The sequence below is a fragment of the Octopus sinensis genome, linkage group LG6 (genome assembly GCF_006345805.1).
Source record: "Octopus sinensis linkage group LG6, ASM634580v1, whole genome shotgun sequence".
NCBI lineage: Eukaryota > Metazoa > Mollusca > Cephalopoda > Octopoda > Octopodidae > Octopus > Octopus sinensis.
Window position 1 is genome coordinate 24,247,778 of NC_043002.1, and position 27,883 is coordinate 24,275,660.

Consider the following 27,883-nt stretch of genomic DNA (forward strand, 5'->3'; position numbering starts at 1 on the left):
TGAACCAGCCCTTCTCTGCTGTTCTTCTAGTATTCATGTCACAGAAATTTTTACATGGCATATAAGTGGCAGGCACAAATTGTAAACTGCTAAATGAAACAATCGCAGCACCACAATGGTCTGCAGTGGCTGGGATTTGCTTCACAGAAAGATTTCCTCCTCTGTGTACACAAACACACAAATTTCAGGCATAACTCCTTTGTTGGAAACCCACAATCCTTGGTTCCCATTGTCATGTTGTATCCTTCCTGGACCCCATTCTCCAGAAGCTGCCATTGGGCCTCATACATTATACTTTCATGAAGTAGGATCAGTGCACCATCCAGTTTAACATTAAAATCTGATCTTTGGAATGCTTAGTATTTAGACCAAATTTTTGCTGCCCAATTCTATTATACTTCCTTTGTTTACCAAATTCTATTATACTTCCTTTGCTTACAGACATTAACATGGTAAAAGTTTAGCCCAATTAATCTCACCAATTTAAGACGGGTTTGTAAGAGGCATTTAAAATGGTTTATGATGAAAGGGAAATTGCCTCTGAAAAACCATCCAAAGCCATGCCAGCATAGAAAAATAGATGCAATGAGGCAGTTTTTGATATTTATATCTACTCTATGCTTTGGTCAATTTGACCTTTGATCATCATGAGAGTTCTTATTTCTGGATATCTTTTATCTTTTACTTGTTTCAGCCACAGGACTGTGGCCATGCTGGAGTACTGCCTTGAAGGGTTTTAGTTGAACAAATTGACCCATGTTTATTTATCGGTCTATTTTGCCAAACCACTGTTGTCAAGCAGGGTTGGGGAACAAACACAGGCAGACATATGTCCAAGGTGTCATGCAGTACTACTGAATCTGAAACCATGCGGTTGCAAAGTGAACTTCTTAATATGTACATGATACTGGACTAAATTCGAACCACAAAGCTTTATTTCTAGGTAAATGTAGTATAATACACTTATCCACTGAACCAAAGAAGCATGTACTAATCATCAGATAAAGATACAACAGAAAACAGGTTAAAGAAATGGCAAATTAGATTGTTAAACCCATAATCTTCACTTTTGCTTTTTGGCTGTCACAGCTGAGGCTATGTGGGAGCATCACTGCCTGCAGTAAGCTCTGCCTTAAATAATAAGAATACATTTTTAACTTATAAACAAGATCACACATTTTTAACTTAGACACAAGATTACACAATTTATTATCATTATTTTTTTCTGTGTGGAGAGGGGTGAGGTCAGTCAAACTGATACCAGTACTTGACTGGTGTGTCCCAGCAGAATTTGATAACTAAATACTAGAAGACAATTCATTTGGTGCTGTACCATTTCTCCTACCTACTGCTCTAATAATAATGATGATGATGATGATGATAATAATCATAATGATAACAAACTGGTGAGTATGCTAAGTAATAAGGCACTAAAAGAGAATGACTCTCCCCAGACACAATAAAATAAGAATAATGTTTGTTAAGAAAAGCAGAGGGCCCAGAAATTTTATGAGAAGAGTACAGTCAATCAAAGCAACACCAGTACATGATGGTGACTTATTTTAGCATCCCTGATTGCATGAAAGATAAAATGGATGTTGGCAAGAGTTGAACTCAAAATGCATGCTACGAAATTAAATATCGCAAGAAAATTTATCTGGCTCTCTACCAATTCTACTCATTCACTACTCTAGTAATACTAATAATTATAATACTTTGTAACATATGCAAGAAACCTGAATTATCTCAAGGATGTTTTGTAAAGAAAACAGAAGAGAGAGACAGAGGGAGAGAAGGAGAGAGAGACAGAGGGAGAGAAGAAGAGAGAGACAGAGAGAAAGAGAAACAGGAAAAAAGAGAGAACAGAATGTTATCAAATCTACAATCTCTCCTTCACATTAATTTAATTCATTTATTTATTTTATATTTCTTTAAAAAGAAATATTTTCAAAAGGAAATTAAATGAGGATATACATATATAAAACCCCATAAAATTTGTTTTCCAAAGCTGTAAGAGAGAAAAACCTGCTTTTTATTTTTCTTCCTGCTTCTTGTTTCATATTTAAAAAATTGTTGAAATAAAAGATTTTATTAATCAAAGAGGTTTTAAATTTTTTTTGATGTTCCACTTTGATTCACCCCCCTCCCTCAGATTTTTTCTGTTTTATTATCATAAAGGCAGCATGATTGCAGTTGTAGCATCATTTAGTAGATGCAGCATTGATGAAAAACAGAAAGTCTGGTATTTCACATCAACCTGATGTCTTTTATCTTCTTTGTAATACTTTATTTGGTATAGGTGGATGGGTGGGTGGAGAATAGTTTTGCTCTCCTTTTCAAAATAAGTTTAATAGCAGTGAAAACAAGAAACACTTCTTCTTCTTCCTCCTCCTTCATTATTATAAATAATGCAATGATTGATAAGACAATATATAGAATATAAGACAAAATGCTTTGCGTTATTTGTTTAGGCTCTTTACTTTCTGAGTTCAAATCATGCTGAGGTTGACTTTGCCTTTCGTCATTTCAGGGTTGATAAAATAAAGTACTAGTCAAGTACTGGGTTTGATGTAATTGACTACTCCTTCCGCTCAAAATTTCAGGCTTCGTTCCTATAGTAGAAAGGATTATTATTATTATTATTATTGAGTGAGAGAGCAGTGCATGCCATCAGAGTGACACTAGGGTAAAATATACGAAGCCCAATATACCTATTGTGACTACCCATCTGATAAGGGTACACCAGGCACATGTATCACAACCATATCAAGACAAACAGCACATAACCTTGCAGGTGGGGCTCAGAGTTTTCTTCAGGTTGAGTAGCTCATCTCATTCAAATGGTCCATGAATAGGGGTTGTTTAAGGATGTTGAACGAAACACTCATGTCTCCAGAGGTGAATTATTCAAACTCCAAAGAATTCCTCTCAATACATGGTGATGATGCTCCCCTACTACTTTTGCATGTGATCAGAGATGCACATATCATCAGCCACTAAGGGACATGCTCAACTGGTTATGGTCAGACAACAGACAAGAAAATCTGTGGCATTGAGCAGAATGTTTGCTGTAACCCATCTTTTATGCCAAGACAAAACAATGCACATGGTAACACTTCTAGTCAATTCAGATCAGAAGCCACGAGAGCTAGTGCCTGGTACTGCAACAGGGCTTTTATTATTATTATTATTATTAACACTACTCATGCCAAAAAAAACAACAACTTTAACATCAAAATCTCAAGCACTACTTATACCAGAGAGAGACATCATAAGCGGAAAGTGTAACCTCTCAAAAGAGCTGTTCTTCACTCCTGCTCCAGAGTGTCGGCTGCGGGGTCATTCCGAAAAGCTCTATCTGCGACAATTTCATCTCAATCGAAGGAGAGGGGCTTTCTCTGTCTGGGTTGCGGATCCGTGGAATAAGCTGCCAGACGAGATGGTGAAGATGCCGACGACCGCTCGGTTCAAAGTCTCCCTTGACCTCAAGTGGCCTGAACTCTTTACATGAACACCACCCTGTACATAACTCCATGTCCCCCTACATGGCCTTGCTTTTTGCTTTTTGAGCCAAAAAATTAACTAACTAACTAACATCACTGCAACCCTAAAAAAAAAATGAATGGCACTCAGCTAAAGACATTACAATCACTCTAGATGTATTTACATTACAATCACTCCATATATATAAAACAGGTTTCTTTCAGTTTCTGTCTACTAAATCCATTCACAAGGCCTTGGTTGGCCTGGAACTTTGTAGCAAACACTTGCCCAAGGTACAACACAGTAGGACTGAATCCAAGACCATGTGGTTGGGAAGCAAGTTCTTAACATCATAGCCATGCTTGTGCTTAGGTATGTAGAGAGAAAAAAGAAAAATGCTTGGTAGATTGACAGAATCATTAGAGCATATGATAAAATGCTTTGTGGAATCTATTCTGGATCTTTACTTTCTGAGTTCAAATCAGGATGAGGTCAACTTAGCCTTTCATCCTTTTGGAGTCAATAAAATAAGTACAAATGAAGTGCTGAGAGTGATTTAATCAATGCACAAGCATTATTGCATAGTTAAGAGGTTTGTTTCCCAACTAAGTAGTTTTGAGTTCAGTTTCACTGTGTCACACTTCGGACAAGTGCTTTTACTATAGCCCCAGGCCCACCCAATCCTTGTGAGTGGATTTGGTGAACAGAAACTGAAAGAAAACCATTGTATGTACATGTGAGTGTGAGTGTGTGTGTGCGTGAGTGTGTGTGGGTAGGTGTGCATGCATATGTGAGTGTGCGTGTTTGAGTCTTCTTGTCATGACATCCTACAATGGTTTCAAATGAGTGGTATCACCATAGAAGGGGTGTTGGTTGTTTCCAGTCTGCTGAAAACATGTCTAACCATGGAAAAAGAAGTCAGGATTGGTAACATGAAGGGCATCTAGCCACAGAAAATCAGCATCAGTGAATTCCTTCTGACACATGCAAGCAAGGAAAAGTGGATGTTAAAAAAAAAACATTGGTGAAATATGATGTGCCTAAATTAGAAATATTTAAGGCAGTAGTTCTTCCAACACTTTATGTTCTTTAGTTAAGTTCCACCAAGGTCAACTTTGCCTTTTATCCTATCAGAGGTCAATAAAATAGAGTATCACTTACATACTGCGGTCAATGTAATTGGCTAGTGTTGTGGCTACTCTTGGAGACCATTGTTCGTAATTGCTGTTGTTGCTCTTGCTGTTGCAACTGCACCACGGACGCTAATAGGTCTTCTATGTTAACTAATTTTTCTTTGATTATGTATTAAAAGAAAATGTTAACATCCGATGTAAGCTTTGAATATCCTCGTCGCCACTTTTGTAAGTGGATACCCTCGTCACCACTTTTATATCCTTCTATATGTTGGATATACAGATTTCATGAAGTGGAGATAGACACAACTGTCTTCACACAATGCACTTCAAAATACTCCAATAAATACAAACTCTCAATGTCTCCTATGACTTCTCTCTTGTCTCAACCAATAAGCTATTTTTTATAAGAGTTCAGCCAGTCCATTCTTTCAATCCCACAGGGGTGTCAATGACTCTTGCCACAACAGCTAGCTCCATCTTCTCAAAGCTACTGGCCTTGTGACTAAATTAGAAATTACTATCATTATTATTAGAAACTCCAGTTACCAATACATTGATAGTGTTACTACTATTGCCACTGCCACCACCACTAATAATAATAATAATCCTTTCTACTATAGGCAGAAGGCCTGAAATTCTTGGGGGAGAGGAACTAGTCAATTACATCAACCCCAGTGCTCAAATGGTACTTATTTTATCAACCTAGGAAGGACGAAAAGCAAAGCTGACTCAGGAGAATTTAAACTCAGAATGTAAAGACAGACGAAATGCCATTTAGCATTTTGCCCAGCATGCTAATGATTCTGCCAGCTCTCTGCATTATTATTGTTGTTGTTTGTTGTTGTTGTTATTGTTGTTATTATTAATAATAATAATAATAATAAATCCAGAAAATGTATTTACAAAATTTGTGAGTTTACTAAATGATTTTTCCAGTGCTAATTTGGCAAGTATGGTGAAGTTTCTATTGCACTGATGTTGCCAGAATAATACCAAAACATGCCTTGAGTTATTTCCTATACTTGTCAGAAAGTCATTAACATTAGTCATTGATAATATTAGTCTGTCAGGAAGACAAGAGTTGGCATGGTCAGAGAAGTGAGAATCAGCACTGAGTTCAGCAACAGATTCAGAGAACAAGTCACAGTCCTTCAGTACTCAGAACTCATTCCCCTAATGTTTATTATAGTCCATCAGCCCATAATAGAAGAGTTTAAGATTAACTGTCAATGTTTACTCCTGTTGTAACTATTCTCTTGTATAGCTCTGAAACCTGGACACAAGAGAAAAATCAAGCACATCCTCTGGAAGCTTGTTAGCATGATGCAGTAAACCAATACCTTCTGCAATGAAACTATGATTACGCAACATCAAATTTATAATTTGGTCATGTTGTGGGAATGTCGGAAAATGAGATGTCCAAAAACTGTTTAATTCATTTTGGATGAAAGGAAGTGCATGCAAAGATGTCAATGTAAGTGGTTCAAAGACATCCTTAAAAGAAATTTGCAAAAGTGTAGCATCAATGTGTACAGGTGGGGATCATAGATGAATAACCAACACAAATAGATGGATTGTCTGTTGTTAGAGCCTGACATGTTCATAAAGCATGAAATGAATATCTCAATGGTAAACTCTCACCACTATTACTGGTGTATTCATCAACATTATTAGGGCCCTCACTACCACAACCATCACTAGGCACCCAGCATCATCATCACTAAGAAGAAAACTATAACCATCACTTCCACTGTGGCACTCAACACCATCCCCAAAGTGCTCACCTTACCACTAACTACAAAAACCCCCAACTATTACTGCTACTTTTGCAACTACTACCACCAGTGTCATATAGATTTCAAAAGATACTTGTCATCACCTCAATTACAGAGAATAGTGTAAAAAAATAAGATGATGTAGCATTCATACCCCTTTATGATGCAACTACAATACTGGATGTAACTTCATTGTTTCTTTCATTTTACAAACTCTTTACTAGTTCCTTTTCTCTTTCCTTTTCATTACTTAACTGTAAAAAAATTCCTAAACTGAATGACTCAACATTTCTCTTCCAACACCCTTCCACCATACGGTAGTTGTTGTTGGTACATCTTTACTAGTGCAATTTTTGTAATTGTTGTCATATTTTTTAATGCAAATTTCTGCTGTATTTAATGTGGTGTAATTGATGATATGATGCAGTTGATGTGGTGCAGATGATATTTGTTTTTTATGACTGCAGTCAATTTTCATGACTGCCGACAGTCATGTCTCATATTTCTGCATGCACACACACATACTGCTACAATATTAGTTACGCACACAGGTATAGATACTTAAATATGCAGTTGCACACCACAAAGCACAATTGATACATTCTCAAGACACACACAAAAAAAAAACACAAACATGACTAGACAAATGAAACAGTATGCTAAAGCATAAATTTACAAGTACTACATAACTACACATTTTGTTTGCATGAGTATTTTACAGATAATTATATGAACACTGACTGAATCTCTCTCTCTCTCACACACACATACACAATATATATATATATATATATATATATATATATATATATATATATTTAAAGCAGAGGAGAGAGAGAGAAAAACAAAGATAGACATGTATATGAATACACACAAATTCCTTCAGTTTTTTTTCCCCCAGCAATTGGACTTCAGAAGCTTTCTGAAGAGAAAGTCTTAACCCTACAAACATGGTTGTGCCTATCATCATCATCATCGTTTAACGTCCGCTTTCCATGTTAGCATGGGTTGGACGGTTCAACTGGGGTCTGGGAAGCCAGAAGGCTGCGCCAGGCCCAGTCTGACTTGGCAGTGTTTCTACAGCTGGATGCCCTTCCTAACGCCAACCACTCCGTGAGTGTAGTGGGTGCTTTTTATGTGCCATACGAGGCTGGCAAATGGCCATGATCGGCTGGTGCTTTTTACGTGCCACCGGCACGGGGGCCAGACGAGGCTGGCAACGGTCACAATCGGATGGTGCTTTTTACGTGCCATCCATGTATATGCATCCACTTTTCATGCTGGCATCAGTTGGACAGGTTATCATGGTACATACATGAATTCTTATTCAGAGCTACTGCTATCCTTGACGGGATAATTTTTCAGTTTCATTTTTGACTTAGTTTCTGTGGCTTGATGCCCTTTCTAACATCAATCATTTCACACGGGTGCATTTCATCATGGTACCAACACTACAGACATTACCATGTCCTTAACAAGATGAAAGGTTATTCAGACCTATGTCTCTGGTTGCTCACCCATCACTTTATAATGTATCAAGTGTGGGTTTATAGCAGCATGAATTATGCATATTTTATGTGCTGCTAGTTTACATATAAACATCATCATCAGTTAATGTTCATATTCAATGCTAGAATGGATTGGATGGTTAGAGAGGATCTGTGTTCAAGGATTATATCATGCTCCCATGTCTACTTTAGTTTCAATGGCTGGATACCCATCGTAATGCCAACAACTTTACACATATACAGGCTGTTTTCTCAAGAGAGGTGACGTTATGCTAGGAGACAAGGGGTTCAAGTATGAGAGAAGAGGCTAGAGTAGAACTGATTTTTTGCAGTAGAAGAGCTACATGACCACTCACATTTGAGAAGACAGAGTGAGGGTGATTAGAGTGGAGCTGGAATGAGGTATAAACAATGGAAATGCGTTGTCTGGGTGGATTCTCAATGTATGAGGTGAGTGGATGTGAGTGGCGACAAAAGTACCAAGAGTGTAGGTAGAGTTTGATAGAGTGTATGGAAAAGTGAGAGATAGAGAATGGGTGATGGAAATGGGTATAGTGAATGAAGAGCAAGTGTTGAAGGATGATAAGTAGGGAAGGTAGGGAAAAGTAGGTGACAACTGTAGATATTAGGTTGTGGTGAGGAGTGGAAATACTAATGGTGAATAAGGGGTGGTAGGGGATATACCAGTGATGCATCAAGGTGAAGAGTAGCAGAATAGTAATGTTTGAATTAGTAAACAGGGTAAGGATGAGAGAGAGCCATGATACGTGGTTAGGTAGGTTGCATGAATATGGGAGGAAAGAGAGGCAGGCATAGTGCAAGGAGAGAGTGAGAGATGTATGGTGATGGAAAAGATAGGTGTTGGGGTGGAATGATGAATATGAAATGTGAGCAAACGACAGCAGAGCTTTTCTTATTCCTCACAGGTATAGACCTTATCAAACAGTAATGGATCAACAACTAAACAGCCTTCCCATTAAAGGTACATCCACTCTTCATGTAGGTTCTAAAGCTTTATGGTAGTATCCACAAACACAGGCACAATGAAATGTTGGATTGATGAGTGGATGTGTGCTGTATGCAAGAGGTAAAAGGGAAAGGATCCTCAACCAAATTCCTCACAGGCAAGAGACAGCAATATTAATTCTTCTGGGTGGGTATCAGTGACAGCAGAGGTGGAGTAGGCATACAAGGCTTAATCCTAGATAAGCTCTGATTAAGCAGACCTAATTTCAAACATCCAAGCGATGACCATCCTGTCATTTTAGAAATATTTAGCTCTATATTATCCAATGTCTTTGCTTCTTTATATTTAGGTTTGATTTCAAGTAGATTCATAGTGGTGGAGCTGGTTTGTAAGTGGGAGTGGAGAAGGGAGTTATTACTAACAATGAAAAGAAGAATTGTTAGTGATGGTGGAGAGGAAGCTGTTAATGGTAGCAGAGTGGTTGTTCAGTTGTGGTAGTGAAGGAAGAGTTGTTAATAGTAATGGCTAAGGAGTTGTTGTTACTAGTTGTGGAGGAAGAGTTCTTAGTAGTGGTTATGGAGTAGTTACTGATGGTGGAGTGTTGTTAGCACCAGTGATGGTGGTGGGTGGGTTGATAAAAAGTGTTGATGGATTTGTCAATGCTCTTAGCAGAAGGGATGTTACTGGTGATGATGGGTAAAAAAAATACCGGATTGAGTAAAATGAACACAAATGAATCTAGAAAAGTAAAGAACAGAAAAAACAAACAACTACTTGTAATTTTCTATTTCTTGTGTGTGCTTGAGAGAGAGAGTGTGTGTGTGTGTGTTGGTAAGTAATCTCAGATGATTGTATTAATAATGAAACAAAGTATATCTGCTACATAGTTAATCCCACATCATTGTTTTATTGTTGATAAACAGAGAATATATCATAAATCTTGGATCGATATTTGATAGATGCTTCATCATTTTCATCAAATGTCCCCAACACAAAAAAATAAATCATCATCATCACATCATCAATGTTATTCCACTGTCACCACAAGCGTCATCCCCTGCATTATTTCCAACTGCTGTCACCACTGCTACAAGAAACTATTAATCTACTTATACCAACCAACCAACCAACCAACCAAACAAACAAACATCACCATCATTCTCATTACTAACCAACCGGTTAACCCCACTACCACTCCATCACAACCACTGCACAATAGCTATATAAAAAAGTAGGATTTGAACTCACAGCCACTGGATACATCAGGTAATAATAAGCTAAATACACTTCATATATATATATATATATATATATATAACAAAAGTGGGGGTGTATCTCCACGCAGGAAAAAATATAGGCAAATTTGTTGTTGAAAATGCACCTAAATTTGAAAAACTTGTAATTGTTTAAAATAAATTTATTTACATATATACAATACAAACATTTCAGAGAGTTTGGATGTCAATCTGAGGACATGTACTGAGAGTGATAAAAATCAAACATACAGTCAACATCATGGTGTTTGGAGTGATCACTAGTGATGGTGACGTTATGCCTCCATCTTCCCATATGGCTTCAGATTCAACAAGGAGGCCTACATCAAATACTTGGAGGAGGTAGTGCTGCCCTGGGTCAAGAGGGCGGCTGTTGGAAGACCCTGTGTCTGGCAACTGGGCTCTGCACCATGCCACACAAGCAAGAGAACCCAGTCATAACTCTCAGACAATTTCCGTGATTGCATCACTCCTAACATCTGGCTACCTAATTACATAGACTGTAAACCCCTTGATTATTATGTGTGGGGTGCATTTGAGCAAGAGACCAACAAAACTCCTTGTAACACCAAAGATGAATTGAAGGCAAGGATTATGGCAGCATTCACCAACTTAAACAAGGAGACCATCCAGAAGAGTTGCAGGAGATTCCGAAGCTGTCTGAAGGCTGTGGTTGAAGCCAATGGCGATTTCATTGAATAAATTTACTCTTTAGTATTTCAAGATATTTTTATGTGATTTTGATAAATATATCTGTTAAAATGAGATGCCAGTGTTATTTTCATTTTTGCATAATTTAGACGACAGTTTATTCACTGCACCCTGTATGTTTACATATACACACATGATCAAACAGAGTCCAAAGTGGCAGGTGTTGGTTTGCATCAGCAAGACATGTATTATTTAGTAAAATCAACAAAAAAGCACAGTGAACTTGCTGAGAGAAGTGGAAAATCTCATGTTTTGGACAGCGTTTTTTTTAAAGAAAAAAATAAACGGGAGTGAAATTAAAGAGACATGTCAAAACTGCTAATTTTTTTAGCAGGACAGTAAATTACTTTTCCTAATCTGCGATATAATTTTGTTTCTAATTTTAGGTAAGCCTATTTCCTAGAAGTGCTTGTAACTGCTACCAGTTGATGGTGTTGACTGTAATCTTCTTGGGTGCAAGTATGGGTCTTTCACACAGCCACTTGTGTGTTAGGTAATGATCTTTGATCCATCTACTACCTTGACCCCATTTGGTCAAGGGTATCTTACTATCAGAAGGAAACCTTCCCTTTCCAACTTGCATTGTTATAATCATACATACACACACACCATATGTATTGCATTTTATATTGTAATTTGCAAATAGCAGTACTGTTGGTTACAGTTCTCCAACTACCAATCACTGATGCAATGCATTTTTTACTGTAAAAGTAATAATGAGCAAAGAACTTCATCTAAATAGCACTGGTTTGTCACTAATGTTTGTATAGACAAGAGAGAAAGAAAAACAGTCAGGTAGATATATACCTACACACACACACACACACACACACACGACAAGGTTTTGCATAGTTACTGTATACCAAATTCCACTCACAAGGTGTTGGTCAACTTGACGCTATGGTAGAAAGCACTTATCCAAAGTAATGTACAGTGGGATTGAATCTGAAATCAAGTGATTCCTAAGCAAACTTCTTCCCCTCACACTGTGTGCATGCGCATGCACATACACACATACATGCATGCACATACACAAGTAAGATATATACAAAACTTACACATTCTTAGGCATATAAAACCACACTTAATAAAGACACATACATTTATTTGATCCTCCCCCACACCTAACTCCAACAAACATCGTTACATCCATGAATGATGATGAGGATGATGGTAGACCATTTCTAAAATTGTTTGGCTGCCATTCAGTAACCAGAATAGCATTTAGATGGTTTGTAATTTCCTCCACCAGTTCTTCCTGTTATCTATTTTCAATCTTGACCATTGCTGACCGAAACCTAACCAATTCCACCTTGGCTTTTCCTATTTCCTCTCTGACAGACATGTCTACTCAATATTATTTATTTTGGATCTTCTTCCTGTTTGTCTCCATCAAACTCCTTGTCTATCTGTGAGTCTAACTGTCTAACACAATTTTGTTTCTGTTTTCAGGAGATACACAGTGTGTGGTTTTGATATCCTGGCTTTCTTGATTTCTCTTGCTGTGTAATAATTACTATCATTTTCTGTTACAGCCATTGTGTTGTCTTCTTAAACACTTCACTTCATTACAGTCTACCTAGCTGTATAATATGTACCATCACTTTGCAGTTTTAGCCATTGTGTTGTGTTTCCTCAGACAGTACACTCTGCTTTGGTCAGGCTGTTTAATTGGATAACATTCTTGTCTTAGGAGACACAACATAATGTAGTTGCACAAATTGGTGGTACTTCTTATATTGATTGAGTGACTGTGGCAATTAGTTGCAGAAATTACTGAGAAAACACTGTTCAATACTGTATGTCATGAAACAACCCTGTTCAATCTATCAGCTAAGTAAACTTGTTTCAGTGTTGCCTGTTTCAGGGTTAACTGTATAATAGGTAACAACATTTTAAATGGTGTCTGAATCCATCACTACATTTTGATGCTTTAGAAAATCCAGAGTACACCAGTCTCTATGAACTTGCTAACTCATCAGTTCAAGTCTGATGGCATGAAGTTGATCAGAGCAAAATCATACCCTGGATAGAATACAACATCTATTTCTAGAAATATTATTTGATCACTGGGTAATTATTCATGAGACAAAGATGAACAGGGATAATGTAGAATTGGATTCTGCACAGAAACATTAATGAAAGAATGTGTAGATGTAAACTTCCAAAACAAGGATCAGTTATTGAATGGCTGATCCACTCAGCTATCACATTAAAGTGGATAAGAGATTATTTTCTCTTTGGATAGACTGCTAGTCTATCTCTAGTAACTTTCGCCAGATGACCTTCATGTTGTTTAAAACCCAGTCAGTCTTGATCCAGTAGGCCTACAGTGAAGTGCAGCAATATATAGTAATAGTACAGTAGACACAGGAAGGATGAACGAGAGAGAGAGAGAGAGAGAGAGAGAGAGAGAGAGAGAGAGAGAGAGAGAGAGAGAGAGAGAGAGAGAGAGAGAGAGAGAGAGAGAGAGAGAGAGAGAGGATGTGTGGTTGAAGGTGATCAATGTAAGAAATAGATAAAGGGAATAGTATTAACAATGGATAACAAGTGAATGGATTCCAGGTAGTAAGATGGATAAGTGGTATCAAGGGAAAATGGTGAAATATTCAGTCCTGCTCACATTTAATTACAGCAGCAGAATACTGTAGTTAGAAAGATGATAGTTGGTGGGGATGTCTTGAGGAGGAAATTGATTTAGAACAGGGACAGTTGTTTATATATATATATATATATAAAATAAAATCAAATCAAAACAAATCAAAATAGATGAACATTAATGGAATTTGTATCTTTGTGGTACCAGTGCCAGTGGCACACAAGAAAACCATCCGAACGTGGCCGTAGCCAGTACCGCATCGAATGGCCTCCGTGCTGTGGGCACGTAACAAACACCATCCGATCGTGGCCGTTCGCCAGCCTCATCTGGCACCTATGTCGGTGGCACATAAAAACACCATCCGAATACCCGGCAAGACTAGTCAGGCCATAACCCGTGGCCCTTACCTGGGACGTAGTCAGTCCACCTGTGCTTACCTTCCTTCTTGTGACACTTGTGAAGACCTGTTGAGGCAAGTGAAAATCAAAACAAATCAAAATAGATGAACATCAATGGAATTTGTATCTTTGTGGTACCAGTGCCGGTGGCACGTGGCACACAAGAAAACCATCCGAACGTGGCCGTAGCCAGTACCGCATTGACTGGCCTCCGTGCTGTGGGCACGTAACAAACACCATCCGATCGTGGCCGTTTGCCAGCCTCATCTGGCACCTGTGTCGGTGGCACATAAAAACACCATCCGAGCGTGGCCGTCTGCCAGCCTCGTCTGGCACCTGTGTCGGTGGCACATAAAAAAAACACCATCCGAGTGTGGCCGTTTGCCAGCCTCGTCTGGCACCTGTGTCGGTGGCACATAAAATCACCCACTACACTCTCGGAGTGGTTGGCGTTAGGAAGGGCATCCAGCTGTAGAAACACTGCCAGATCTGACTGGACTGGTGCAGCTTTCGGGCTCCCCAGACCCCAGTTGAACCGTCCAACCCATGCTAGCATGGAAAGCGGACGTTAAATGATGATGATGATATATATATATATATATATATATATACACTCATTTCAGCATGGAAGGTGGATGCTAAGTGATGATGATGATATACTTTATTTGTGGGTTAACAAGGATATGATTGGTTTCATGCTGAGAATTCTCAGCAACAATCAAGACTGTCACATGGGACATTGCTACTCATCTCCATCGTGGATAGAGAATATGATAAAGCTGTGTGAAACTGTGCAGGACTTTGGAATAAACAAATAAATATACATATCTGGGAGAATAAACTCTCTCTCTCTCTACACACACACGCCATTTCGTCCAATGACATCCTGGGTATCCCTCATCCACAAGCTCCATCCACATTAAGTCATTCTTTATACAGCTGTCTTCATCCATATACATCATATGTCTATACTGGCAAAGTCTTCTTTCTTGCACACAACATCTGATTCCTCTTATGCTTAATTTTCTCTCAAAGCATTTGTACTTTGTCATTCATTACACATCCAACAGAGCATACTTGCTTCATTTCTTTTCAGTCACCTCTCAAGTAATCTGCATTCAAGGCCCATGTCTCACTACCATGCAATATCACACTTCTAACACAAGTATCATAAAATCCCTGAGGGAAAAGACCTCTGTTATCAGCAATGGTAGAAGCACTCTGAACTTTTTCCAGTCTATTCTAACCCTGACTACTATACTTTCATAGCAACCATCCCCTCTGTAAATTATATCTCTGAGATCACAAATGTTATCAAATACTTCTAGTGATTGATCCGAGCATTTAAGATAATCTATTTCTAGTGTGTTCTTTGTATGTACTTCTTCAATACATCTGTCATATATGAAGCATACTTTCTTTGTTAGTCTGCCAGTGAATCCACTATACCTCTTTTGTCTAAAGTTTATATTGGGTACAAGATATGCAGTTTATACCTCCTCCTTTCCTGCATACTGAGCTAGGCTATTTCCCAGAACATACCAGGATCCTATAAATTTGTTTCACTTTTCATTAAAGCAGTGTTGTGCATAATATATATATATATATAGTTAATCCAAACAAGAAAACACAGAAAAAAAAAAAACACAGCAACGCGAGGACGTGGAACAATTAAAGTATTATTTGACGCTCAGGAAAGAAGGGAAGGAGGGTTTAACTCTTGGACTCCATTATGCAATATCTCCTTGTTTTAAAATGGTAGGGTATAATTAAAGGGATATTTAGACACAATTTCTAGCAAGTTGGGTAACCACATAGCCACTCCTTTATTGGTTCATGTGGTGGGAGTTGTTTAATCTTAGGTCAACTCTGATCAAGCAAACCTCCAAACAAAGTTATTCCAGCCACCATCTTCCTGTGTGCAGGGAAAACCAGGATCACATTATTCAATGTCTTTTTAAGACATTAAGGCAAGTTCTGAGGGAAATTTAGCTGCTTTTGTTGCAGATTGTGTGACTATGCAGAGGCACCTAATATTTTGCTGCTATTTCAGGAAGGACAAGTAACAACACAAAAGTGTCATCATTAGATCAAGATAATCTGGTGGCACTTGTTACTGGCAATTAAGACAATTAGCCAACAATGGAACTTTTAAGTGGTTCTTGACATGCCACACACAACAGCCAAATCTCATCATCTTAAACAGAGAACAGCACATTAAAGTATTCCTTACATAGTCCTCAAAAGATGGGATGATTATAAAAAGAGCATAGATCAAAGATTTTCTTGATCAGAGACTGATTAGACAAAGCAACAACAATAATGTAATATTAAAATACTGTAAAATAAAGCATTCCACTCAGAAACGCAATACTGCAGCACCAGGATTTGAACATGGGAGCCATGAAAAGCATAAGTAGTCCAGTATTTTATCTACTGGATAATCCAGTTTCTACATCCCACCATCACCATTACAGTCAATTGTCTTGATGACTGCATCAACTATGACATAGAACTTCTGTTTTGAAACACAAAAACTGCACTTGAATTGAAGTGGTGGTCTAGTATGCACTTGGCCAGGGCAGTTACTTCCATAAAGTTTGTGACATCTACTACCTCACCATTATCTTATTTGAGTGTGTGTGTGTGAGGAGGGGGAGATGTCCTTCACCACTATTAGTCTTATTGCCCTTCAAAGTTCTAACCTGGATGAAGATGTTTGTTTACATCGACCACTTCCCAGCCACAGCTATAAACTCCTCCACCACCATCAATACCACCACCAACACCGCCACCACCACCACCACCACCACCACCACCACCACAACAACAACCACCACCACCACCACCACCACCAAGCAACAAGTCCAAACATGAGGTTTCTATGACAGCAACTATTATTGCTTCCATTTCCTTGTCTAGTAGGTTTCACGTTCCACCATTGGGTTGATTACAGAAGCCATGCTGTGTGTGTTTGTATGCATTAGGGTTATACTTCTTAGGGTTATACAACAACAATGACAACAACAACAACAACTGCAGCTGCCATAAAATCAGTTGAGGTGGTAACTAATGCTTTCATGCCAGCAATAGCAGCTGCCACCAACACACCTTCATCAAAATTGCAGGGCTGTTGATTCCTTTCTTTTATATCACCACAGCCACTATGCACAGATCATCATCATCATCATCATTTCAACATTCACCTGTTGTTTACATGGATCAGACAAAATTTGCTGATGCACATTTTTTATGGCTGGATGCTCTTTCTATTATCAATCCTCACTTGTTTCTAAGTAAGGTAATATTTCCCCTTAATCCTTTGAATTGAATAACACCAGCAGCTAGACAGGTTTACACAGAAGACTGTTAACAGATGACACTACTTAAAAGCGATGTTTGTTTACAATTAGCATGTGATCAAGGAGACATGAACACACACACACACACACACACAATCATGATGGGCATCTTTCAGTTTCCATCTACAAAGTCCACTCACTACAGCCTAGGATCGTAACAGAAGAAACTTCTCCAAGATGTCCATGCAGTGGGACTGAGTTCAAACTCACATAGTTGCAAAACAAACTTTTAACCACAATCCTATGCTTTCAACTTATAACCATGCTTGTGTCTATGATATATATATATATATATATATATATATATATATATATATATATATAAACACACACACACATACATAAAAACATGTATATACACACACTCGCACACATATAAGACTCTTCACTAGATACTGACCTCTCTTTGATCTAACTTCCTTTCTTATTTTCATGGCCTATTTCATCTCTTTCTTTCTTGATGCCATCAATCGATGTCTTTTAATTACTAACCCTATTTTAGCAACCCCACCCTTCTCCCCATCCCATCTTTCCATTAATGTTTCTCAGATTATTCCTCCTCCTCCTCACCACCACCGCCGCCACCTCTCTTACATGATTTCCCATTGAACTTATATATTTATAAACACTGTTCTACACTACACTGTTCACCAGAATCTTCTTATGAGGATAACATGATTTCACATCACAGCTCTCTAAAATCTGTGTTAATCTAATATTATTGGACGATATTACATTATATACATGGTTATGGCACCAGTGATTGTTTATCTGAAACAGCTGTAAAGATAAGACTTGATGACATTCACTTATTTGTATGGATTGACTCATACATTGTAGCGTCAGAGCTATGCCGTCGGGAACTTTGGTTCTTGGTAGGGCTACCCAAGGCAGATTGGTCTGACACCGAGTGGTATTAGGGCCACAACCCGGTAGACGGGGCTCTGGTGAAAATCCTCGGAGTGTCTGTTTCGGCAACCGGTGGCTCCTCGGTCGTTCTGTCCCTGCATCTGCGGACACTCTGCGGCAAACAGGATGTCTCTACATGCGGGATTGTTGGAGACCGGTTGTGAAATCCACATATTCCCATGAGACTTCTTCCATGGTAGAAGAAGCCGACTCAACCCGCCCAGGGTGAATGTCACCACAAGTACAAGTAAGTACATACACTGTGAGTGAAATTGCTTAGATGTACACTGTGAGTGAAATTGCTTAGATGTACAGAACCACATCAAGTAGATTATACCTGTAATTCAAACAGTACGGTCTTGTCAGATGCTGTGTCACACTGACTCTGCTTAAGAATTATGTTAAGGGCACACATGTCAGTAAAATGCTCGGTCGCTTATATGTTAAAATGAAGAGCAGATAATTCAGTTGAACAACTGAATCTTCATCATGAAATGGTGGAGACCTACCATCTTTTACACACACACACACACACACACACAAAATTATATATACAATATTTTACATATTGTTTGCACTCTAAGAAATTCCTTTTATCAGCTATTGACAGAAGATCATAATGGTTTTCGCTCTTTGTAGCAGTACTCCTCCATCCAGCAGTGTAATGAGTATCATTGATGTTCCAAAGACTTTGGAACATCAAATGTTATTATGGCCCACATCATAATAACATTTTCCCTTTTCTTCTGTTAACCATGCAGTTATCACATCAAACTGGGTGCAGCTGTAAACACTACATCTTGCTGCAATTATTTTATTTTACTATATATTCTTCACTCTCTCTTTCTCACATACCTCTGCATTTCCATCAACAAAGAATTCTCTGTTTCTTGCTCCAATTCACAAATCACTATTCTGCTATTCCTCTTAAGTTCACATTGTAGATCCATCTGAAAGTCCATGATATCTCACTTCTACAGGAAGCACTTTATACTGCCATCTTTGTGCTTAATAACTCTAAACCTTTCATATTTTAAGCCTTTCTTTTATGTGCCCATTAAATATTCCAAATCCGGCATCAACAACTCAATAATCAAGACATCATTAATGCAATGGTTTAGGAACAAAACATTTCCTTTAAAATCCATCTGCAACTTCTAGTCATAAGCATCCTTCTGAAGTCAGGGCTTTGACTTTCAGAGAAGTGACAAAATGAATCATCAACTTCAAATATATCATTCATTCATTTGCTCATTATGCCAGTTTTTCGATTCAAGCATGGGTTGGATGAAGGCTTATTTTAGACAGGAAATTACACCTGGATGCTCGTCCTATTGCCAACCCTTACCAGTTTTATAAGTAAAGCTTTTTTTATTTTTCATCTCAAAGGTCAATATTCATGTACATTTGTATACACACACATATATGCAAATGTAATGAGCTTCCTAAAATTTCACAAGGTATTGACCATCCTGGGGCTCTAGTAGAAGACACTTAACCAAAGTGTTGCTTAGTAGGACTGAACACAAAATGGTTACAAAACAAACTTCTAAACCATACATCCATGCCTGCACAGATGTTGATGTTCCTTAAGAATATCAACACTTTGGAATTCCGTAGTTCCACAACACTCTCCTTTTATATGAGCAGATGTTGGAAGTTTTAGCTAATTGATCAACCTGCTAGAAACAATAGCCAAATCTTCCTCAAATTACACCCTACTGAAATTGGTGTAACCAGTATGGTTGCACTCCAATGATTGAAATTAGGGGAGAAAAAATAAAATACAATAAAAAATATGAGGAATACATTGGATAATGTAGTCTTAGATTATATCTGAATAACGGACCAGATGGTCATGGCTGGAATGCCTTTGAGCATAAGTTGACTGAATCAGGGTTAACTTTGGAATAAACAATAACATCTCTAGGATCATGTGTCCTCTCACAAACCCACACTATTCTTTTCCAACAACAACAACAACATTAATGAATGAAGCTCTATGTGATTACTCAACATGTTAGAAATGGCATTTAAGTCCCCTTCAAATTCAGCCCCACTTACATACATAGAACAGAACACAGGATAATGTGCTTGGGAAAAATATGGGATAGTTATGGCTGAAACATTTGTAATCATATATCTGCTGGATAAGGGGTAAATTGGGGCTAAATAGCAACATGAATGAAAAACATAGGCCTAAATAAAAGATGGGATGGCCACAGCTGGAATTATAGCTCAATTAGATTAGCACTAACCTGGATTTAAACAACATCAACAACAAACCTTGTTGGGGAATTTCTATGTAGTAATTAGACTTATTAGAAATAGCAGCCAAATTTCCCTCATATAATGTATTAATGTCTCATGAAAAAAGAGGAACACATTGGATAATGCAGTCCTAGATACAGTAGGTTGGGATAAAAGAAAAACAAGGTGGTCACATCACCGGGCTGTTCAATCAGAGGTGACCAGAAGCTAGACAACATCCACCTCCACTCTCTAGAACTGTGATTCCCAACCCTTTTATTTAAACGAGTTTTCCTATGGAGACCCCTTTTAATAAGCTTATCCTTGTGTGTGTGTGTGTGTGTGTGTGTGTGTATGCATGCATGTATGTGTATATATATATATATATATATATATATATATATATATATATATATATAAATATATATGAAATTTTGAATTTAGTTCATGGACCCCCAGTACTACCAGGGGTCTGTGGACTCCAGATTAGGAACCACTGTTCTAGAACAACACCAATGTGCCACTTGACTTGCGAGAAATAACATGTCAAATAACACCCAAATCATATTCTCACCATTTAAAAAAAACAACAGAAATGATGGATAATGCAGTCCTAAGATACACAAATAAAAAAGACAAGATAGTCATGGCAGGAATGCCTCTGATCATAAATCTGTTTAATCTCAACAACAAATGCACACAGTACTCTCCATAACAACCACCATCACAACGATAACACCTCCACCCAACCATCCATTTGCCAACCCCCAAACATGAAGCAGTCACAGCCATATTGCTGCATCTTACAGTTCTTAGATTGGCAAAGTGGCAGCTGAAAATGTACAATATACACTTAACAACCGAAATACTGCAACTGCAGCTTGGTTGAGACAGCAGAACTGCATAATGGTAGAGATGGCAGTGGTAGTGGTGGTTGTGGTAGTAATGGTGGTGTTAGTAGTAATGGTAGTATTGATGATGGTTAAGGTGATGATAGTTGTAGTGGTGGTGGAGGTAGTTGATGTGGTGATATGATACTGGTTGTCGTGGTAGAGGTGTAAAAGTGATAGTTGTAGTAGTAGTAGTGGTGGTGGAGGTTGTGGTAATGAAAGTGGTGACATTGGTTGTTGTGAGAGGTTGTGGAGGTGATAGTGGTATTGGTGGTAGTGACTGTGGTGGATAACTGATGTTTAGTTGTGAATATAAAAGGTGTCTGATGACAACAAACCACCACCACCACTATAATGAAGATGAAGAATTTGATGACGATGGTGGTGATGATAATGATGGTGTGTATGTGTGTGTGTATATATAACAATAAGAAATTAAAACAATGTGCTCATTGTTGTTTGGGAGAGAGCTAGAAAGAAGTGGGACAAAAAAAAAATGACAAAAATGGTTTTCTGGTTTTTAAAATATGTGTATATGTATAAACTCTTAATACCTTGGTATAAATGTAATGAATAGTTGTTCTTGTTTCTTTGATATATATGAAATTATTGCCATTGTCATAATCTCACGTCTATTTTTCCATGCTGGCATGGATTGGACGGTTTTGCTCTAACAGAGAGTGTTATGGTCCTGTATTGTCTTTGTGCAGTCCAGCATTTTGAAGGAAACCTCATTCACTACTTCTTCCATGGATCACTTGCCACTCCACTGACCAATTGTCGTCCTCCATACCAATTGTCCTTCTTCCGTTCACTCTTGTACATTATAGCTGATTCCTCTGATAATCAATACCAATATACAGTCATTCAGTCATTTTTACATCTGTTTTCTGATGCTAGCATGGGTTAGACATATGTATTACTGACGCACTGTTTTACAGCCAGATGCCCTTCTTCTTACTGACCTTACTTGCACATAAGGAATCTCCCATTCCATACAGCTTCAGAAGTGCAAAACTAGTGGATGATCCATTGACAGGAAATAACAGCAATGTCATTAAGTGAATTTTCAGAGAAATGCTAATGTAAACAAGCACACACACACACACACACACAAACACACACACACACACCTCGTCATCATCATCATTTAATGACATGCTTGCATGTGTCAGAAAGAACTTATAGAGGCAGATTCTCTCTGGATGGATACCATTCCGGTCACTAACCCATGTATCCAAGCAAGTAAGTAGTTTCCCACACCCAGATGTGTTTTTGCTGGAAGACTGAAAATGAACAGCATCACTTGTATGATGATGTTCATTTACAATCATCACATGCTATCAGGTTATGGGTACACACATACAAAAGGGACTTCTTTCAGTTTCCATCTAACAAATCCACTTACAAGGCTTTGGGTCAGATTGGGCTTGAGTTGAAGACACCTAAAGTGTCACACAGTGCAACTGAACTCAAGACCATGTGGTTGAGAGGCAAACTTCTTAAGGACAGTGCTATGCTTGTGCTTCAACCAACCTTTACAACAAAATTGTATATAAATATCCTGGACGAACAACAAATTCAATTCTCTACAATATTCAGCAGGAAATAAATGTGTATTAAAGTTAGGTGCCAAAATTATTTTTAATAACTTCTGAAAATTTCAGATGCAAAGAAGAATCGATTTCCCAGATATAGTGGGAGGTGTTGAAAGTATACTTTTATATTCCGTTTTGTTTATGGAAAATAGCTAATGAGAGAAACACAATCTTACAGAATCTTAGAAGGGTACTGTACATAGATAAAATTGCATGAATATACAATTGCTGCACACATATGTTTTCAGAATTTGTTTGCAAATGAAAGCAGTCTTTTCAACAAATTGGAGATTATTACATAAAAATATAGAGATATATTTAGATATAGACATAACTTATATTAAAACATGAAAAATTTTGACATAGTAATATCAGAAAGAATAAATGCAGTTTATAACAAAAATATAATTAAAAAAATATGTAATAAATATATTCTGAAGCAAAAGATGGTTTTTATCTTTCTAGAATCTTCAGCAGAAAATAAATTACTGATACACACACACACACACACACACACATATATATATATATATACATATATTTACACACACACCTCATCCCTTAATATAAAGATGTCCCTCTTTCATGTATGTTTGTAGTACTGCAAGCCACATGGTGACCTCACTTGTGCTCATGGCAAAAAAAAAAGAAAAAGAAAAAAAGAACTCAGAACACATTGTAATGTGGTTGGCATCAGGAAGGGCATTCAGCCATAGACATCATGCCAAAGCAGACACTGAAGCACAATAGAGTCCTTGGGCCAATCAGATCCTGTCAAACTATCCAATCCATGCAAACATGGAACATGGTTGTTAACTGATGATGATGATGATGATAATGCGTGTATGTGTGTGTGAGAGAGAGAGAGAGAGAGAGACAGACAGACAGACAGAGAGAAAGAGAGAGAGAGAAAGTGTGTGTGTGTGTGTGTGTGTGTGCGCGCGCGCATGCCCTTGTTCCTCTTTCATGCTAGATTATACTCTGTCATTGCTATCTGTTCTATTCCCCCTCTTGATTATATTTGCCTTGAATGAATATAAATATAGAGATGCGAGCACTTTTTAATCATGTGAGTACAAAGCAGCCTCACTAATACTCCTGCTATGACAAAATGCACCAAATTAACCCTGCAAAGTGGTTGTCAAAAGAGTGAAGTCAATGTAGGGCTTAGAGGACCCTTTAGTCTTACTGAGAATATGATTACTTCGCTAATGCTGATGCCATGGAAAAAGTACCGAGTACACTTTGTGAAAGTGGTTTGTGTTAGGGAGGGCATCCAACCTTAGAAACTATGCCCACAATGGAATGTACACATGAACTATGTTCCCTTGACCTGCTTAGAACGGTAATAATTCTGAATGAGAATTGAGCCCGCGATGATTCATTCAATTTTTGCTAGTAGGGAAGCTCGTCATAAAATAGAGATGGTGATGATGGTGATAGTGGAGTGTGCATGTGTGTATAATATATAGTAACAGGATACCTGGTGTTACCAGGGAAAGATGACTGATGCTGAGACTAATTTAATGGAGAATTCTTAAAAAGGAATCATGGCAATTCTGTATAATGTTAATATTTAGACAAATATAATTCAAAATGGTCTTCTGGCAAAGCCTAAACAAACAATTCTCAGATTTTGTACCTTGAGTATGGACGTAAAAGATTGTTCTTGCTTCCAGCAATATCTAAGGTAGAGCTAACACAATATATATATATATATACAGTAATCACTTGCCATATCACGGTTCACCTATTACACCCTCAGTACATCGTGAATTTTTCTGGTTAATATATGTAAATTTATATTGCGGATTCCTCAGTATATTGCGGGTTTCTGCGGCTGATAAATATTCATAATTTTTTAAATTTTAATTATTTCTGTGGTAAAATAAGTATTTTCATGCCTAAAAATTAATAAATACAAATGCAATACAGTACTGCACTGTATATAATACATTAATTAAAATATAGTAAAAGAAAATACAGAGTGTAACATAGATGAGTGAGTGGAGGCACATGGCCTAGTGGTTAGAGTAGTGGACTTGCGATTGAGGGATTCTCGGGTTCGAATCTCAGACTGGACGATGTGTGTGTTTATGAGCAAAACACCTAAGCTCCACTCAGCTCTGGCAGAAGGTAATAGCGAACTTTTGCCACAACTTTCTCTTACTCTTTCCTCCTGCATCTTGCAACTCACCTGCGACGGACCAGCATCCCGTCCAGGTGGGGAACCTATATGCCAAGGAAACAGGCCCTAATGAGCCAGGCGTGGCTCGAGAAGGAACAAACAACCATAGATGAGCAGATAAAGTATTGTACATACTGTATTGAAAATGAAACTTGGGAGGCAAGTGTGTGGTGTTGTTTGGCATTTATAATGAAATAAATATATACAAATTATAAAAATATTAAAAAAAATATACAGTACAGTACTGTTTCTACTTCGTAGATATCCACCTACAGAAGAAAAAAAGCTTTACTTTTGTGAGTGAAGAATATTAGTGAGACACATGGAGAGGCAAGAGGAATGCAGCAGAAGTGAATGTAAAGCATATAAATGGAAGGGAGAAAGAAGAAAAATTGAAGAAAGATTAGAGAAAACTAATTACAATAAAACACTGATAAAAACTTTTAATAAATATAAAATAGATAAATAAAAATACAATACTGACGAAAAATTCAGGAAGTTACACAAAGGATGGGGAAACAGAAATGCGCATAGTATGGTGAGGAACTGATAAACAAGAACTGGTAAGATGGTGCACTTAGAAAGTCAACTGAAAGATGAATAGGCATGTGACGGAGTTTAAGGTGTTTATAACAGAAAGGGCTGTAAGCTGGATGAATTATTAGCATGCAGGGTGAAATGCTTAGCAGTATTCTGTTTGTCTTTACATTCTGAATTCAAATTGCACCAAGTTTAACTTTTCCTTTCAGAGTAAAAGACATAAGTACCAGTTGAACACTGGGTCAATGTAATCAACTTAACTATGCCTGGGTAAGAACTTTCATCCTGTACTGGACTGAATATAGGCAACTGAATCCAAACCAGTAACAGAAAGGGAGGAAAAAGAGCATCTTGAGAATCCAAAGATGCTGAGAATACACACACACACAACCTTTTTTATTAGCTGTAAAGCCATGTAACTTATGGCTAAATAAAGATATATTTACTATAGAATATTGAGTTCTATTTCTCCTGTTTGAATTATCAAACCTATATATATAGATGTGTGTATGTATATAGAGAGAGGGGGGAGAGAAGGGAGGAAGAAAAAGAGAAAGAGAGATGGATGCAGGCATGACTATGAAATTAAGAAGTTTGATACCCAACCATGTAATGTGATTCTGGGTTCAGTCTCACTGCATAGCACCTTGGGCACATGTCTCTCACTATAGCTTCAAGTTGACCAAAACCTTGTGAATGAAATTTGGCAGATAAAAACTGTATGTGAGTCAATCTTATATGTGCGTATATGTGTATTTCTCTGTTTGCATCATCACACTGACACTGCTCAGGCATTGGTAATGCTTGCTTATATCTTGTTGCTCAGCAGTTCAAAATGTAAATTTCAATGGATTAAAATATCCTTCTTGGAAACAAGGCTTGACAGCAGGAAAGTTGTCTCGTTGTAGAATGCTGCCTCAAGAAATCTCATCTAACTCATGCCAGCATAATAAAAGTGGATGTAAAAATGATGATGATATTATCATGTGTATCTCAGTTTATAAAATAGGTACACTGTATTCCTTTTGTGTCATAATAACCTGCTGTGCTTGAGGAGACCTATTGAGTCAAGTACATCAAGATCAAAATAAAAATCAAATGGAAATTGTAGTTGTGATACTCGTGCTGGTGGCATGTAAAAAGCACCCACTACACTCACGGAGTGGTTGGCGTTAGGAAGGGCATCCAGCAGTAGAAACACTGCCAGATCAGACTGGAACCTGGTGCAGCCTCCTGGCTTCCCAGACCCCGGTTGAACTGTCTAACCCATGCTAGTATGGAAAACAGACGATAAATGATGATGATGATGATGATGATGATATATATATATATATATATGGGAAGAAGAAAATGGAGGGGATCCAGAGGTATTATGCATCAACTGATAGACATTATATTGTCTATTTATTTTAAACAATTCTGAGAATATATATGTCTTAAATATTTTCTTTAAAGCCAAAACAATGCAAAGTATGAAAAATTAATAATACAGGTCAATAGTTAGTACTATTATCTGGTATTTTAATATTTCAGGGTTAGGACCTTTTCTTCAAGAAATAAACAGAGTAATGTCATTAATAGCTGATTTCTCTACTTTGTAGTGTGTGTGTGTGAGAAAAATTGTTTTGTGTTGCTATGGTACCCGACCAGCTGTGTGTAGTTCAGGTCTGTTATTAATTCATGGGAACTACTTGTTAATTAAAATAGCTTCCCTTATTCTCAAGTTACCAATGTTTCTTTCTGTAGCTTCAATGGAAACTTGGATGTCTTGGGTGTGGCATTTCCATAGGTGTTATTTGATGAGTGAACCTTTAGCATAGAGGTGTTCCTTAACCCTTTCAACCTGGAATTTTTTTCTCAAGATTTGCATATATTTTCTCTAAAATTTTGGTAAAACTATATAGTGTAGATGCTTATTAGATGGTTTATTATGGTATCAGTTATGTGGACACTATTTTTAGTCTGGTACACATTTGTACCATTTGGGTCTTTTAATCTACCATGCATGTACCAATGTATTTAGATGAAGTACCATGTACATACCAGTTGTATCAAAATACTGCGTGAATCTTGCAAAAAAAAAATAATTTAAAATTCAATTATTAGGGAGTAATACGAAAGTTAATTGAAAAAATTGTATGTGTATGTTTGATTCACAACAAGTAGTTTCTCTATAGAACAGTTTTATAACACAACTGGTACAATCTTAGCTATACAACAAATTACAACGGTACAAGTGCATACCTATACAAAACCACAACGGTACAGGTGTGTACCAGTCAAAATTATTTACTT

At 37.6% G+C, this 27,883-nt stretch overlaps 1 protein-coding gene across 1 annotated transcript in view; it reads right to left on the reverse strand.

Moving 5' to 3' along the window:
• Positions 1-27,883, reverse strand: part of LOC115213438 (pecanex-like protein 4) — a 72,221-nt gene that overhangs the window by 24,112 nt on the left and 20,226 nt on the right. The gene's annotated exons all lie outside the window — the stretch shown is intronic.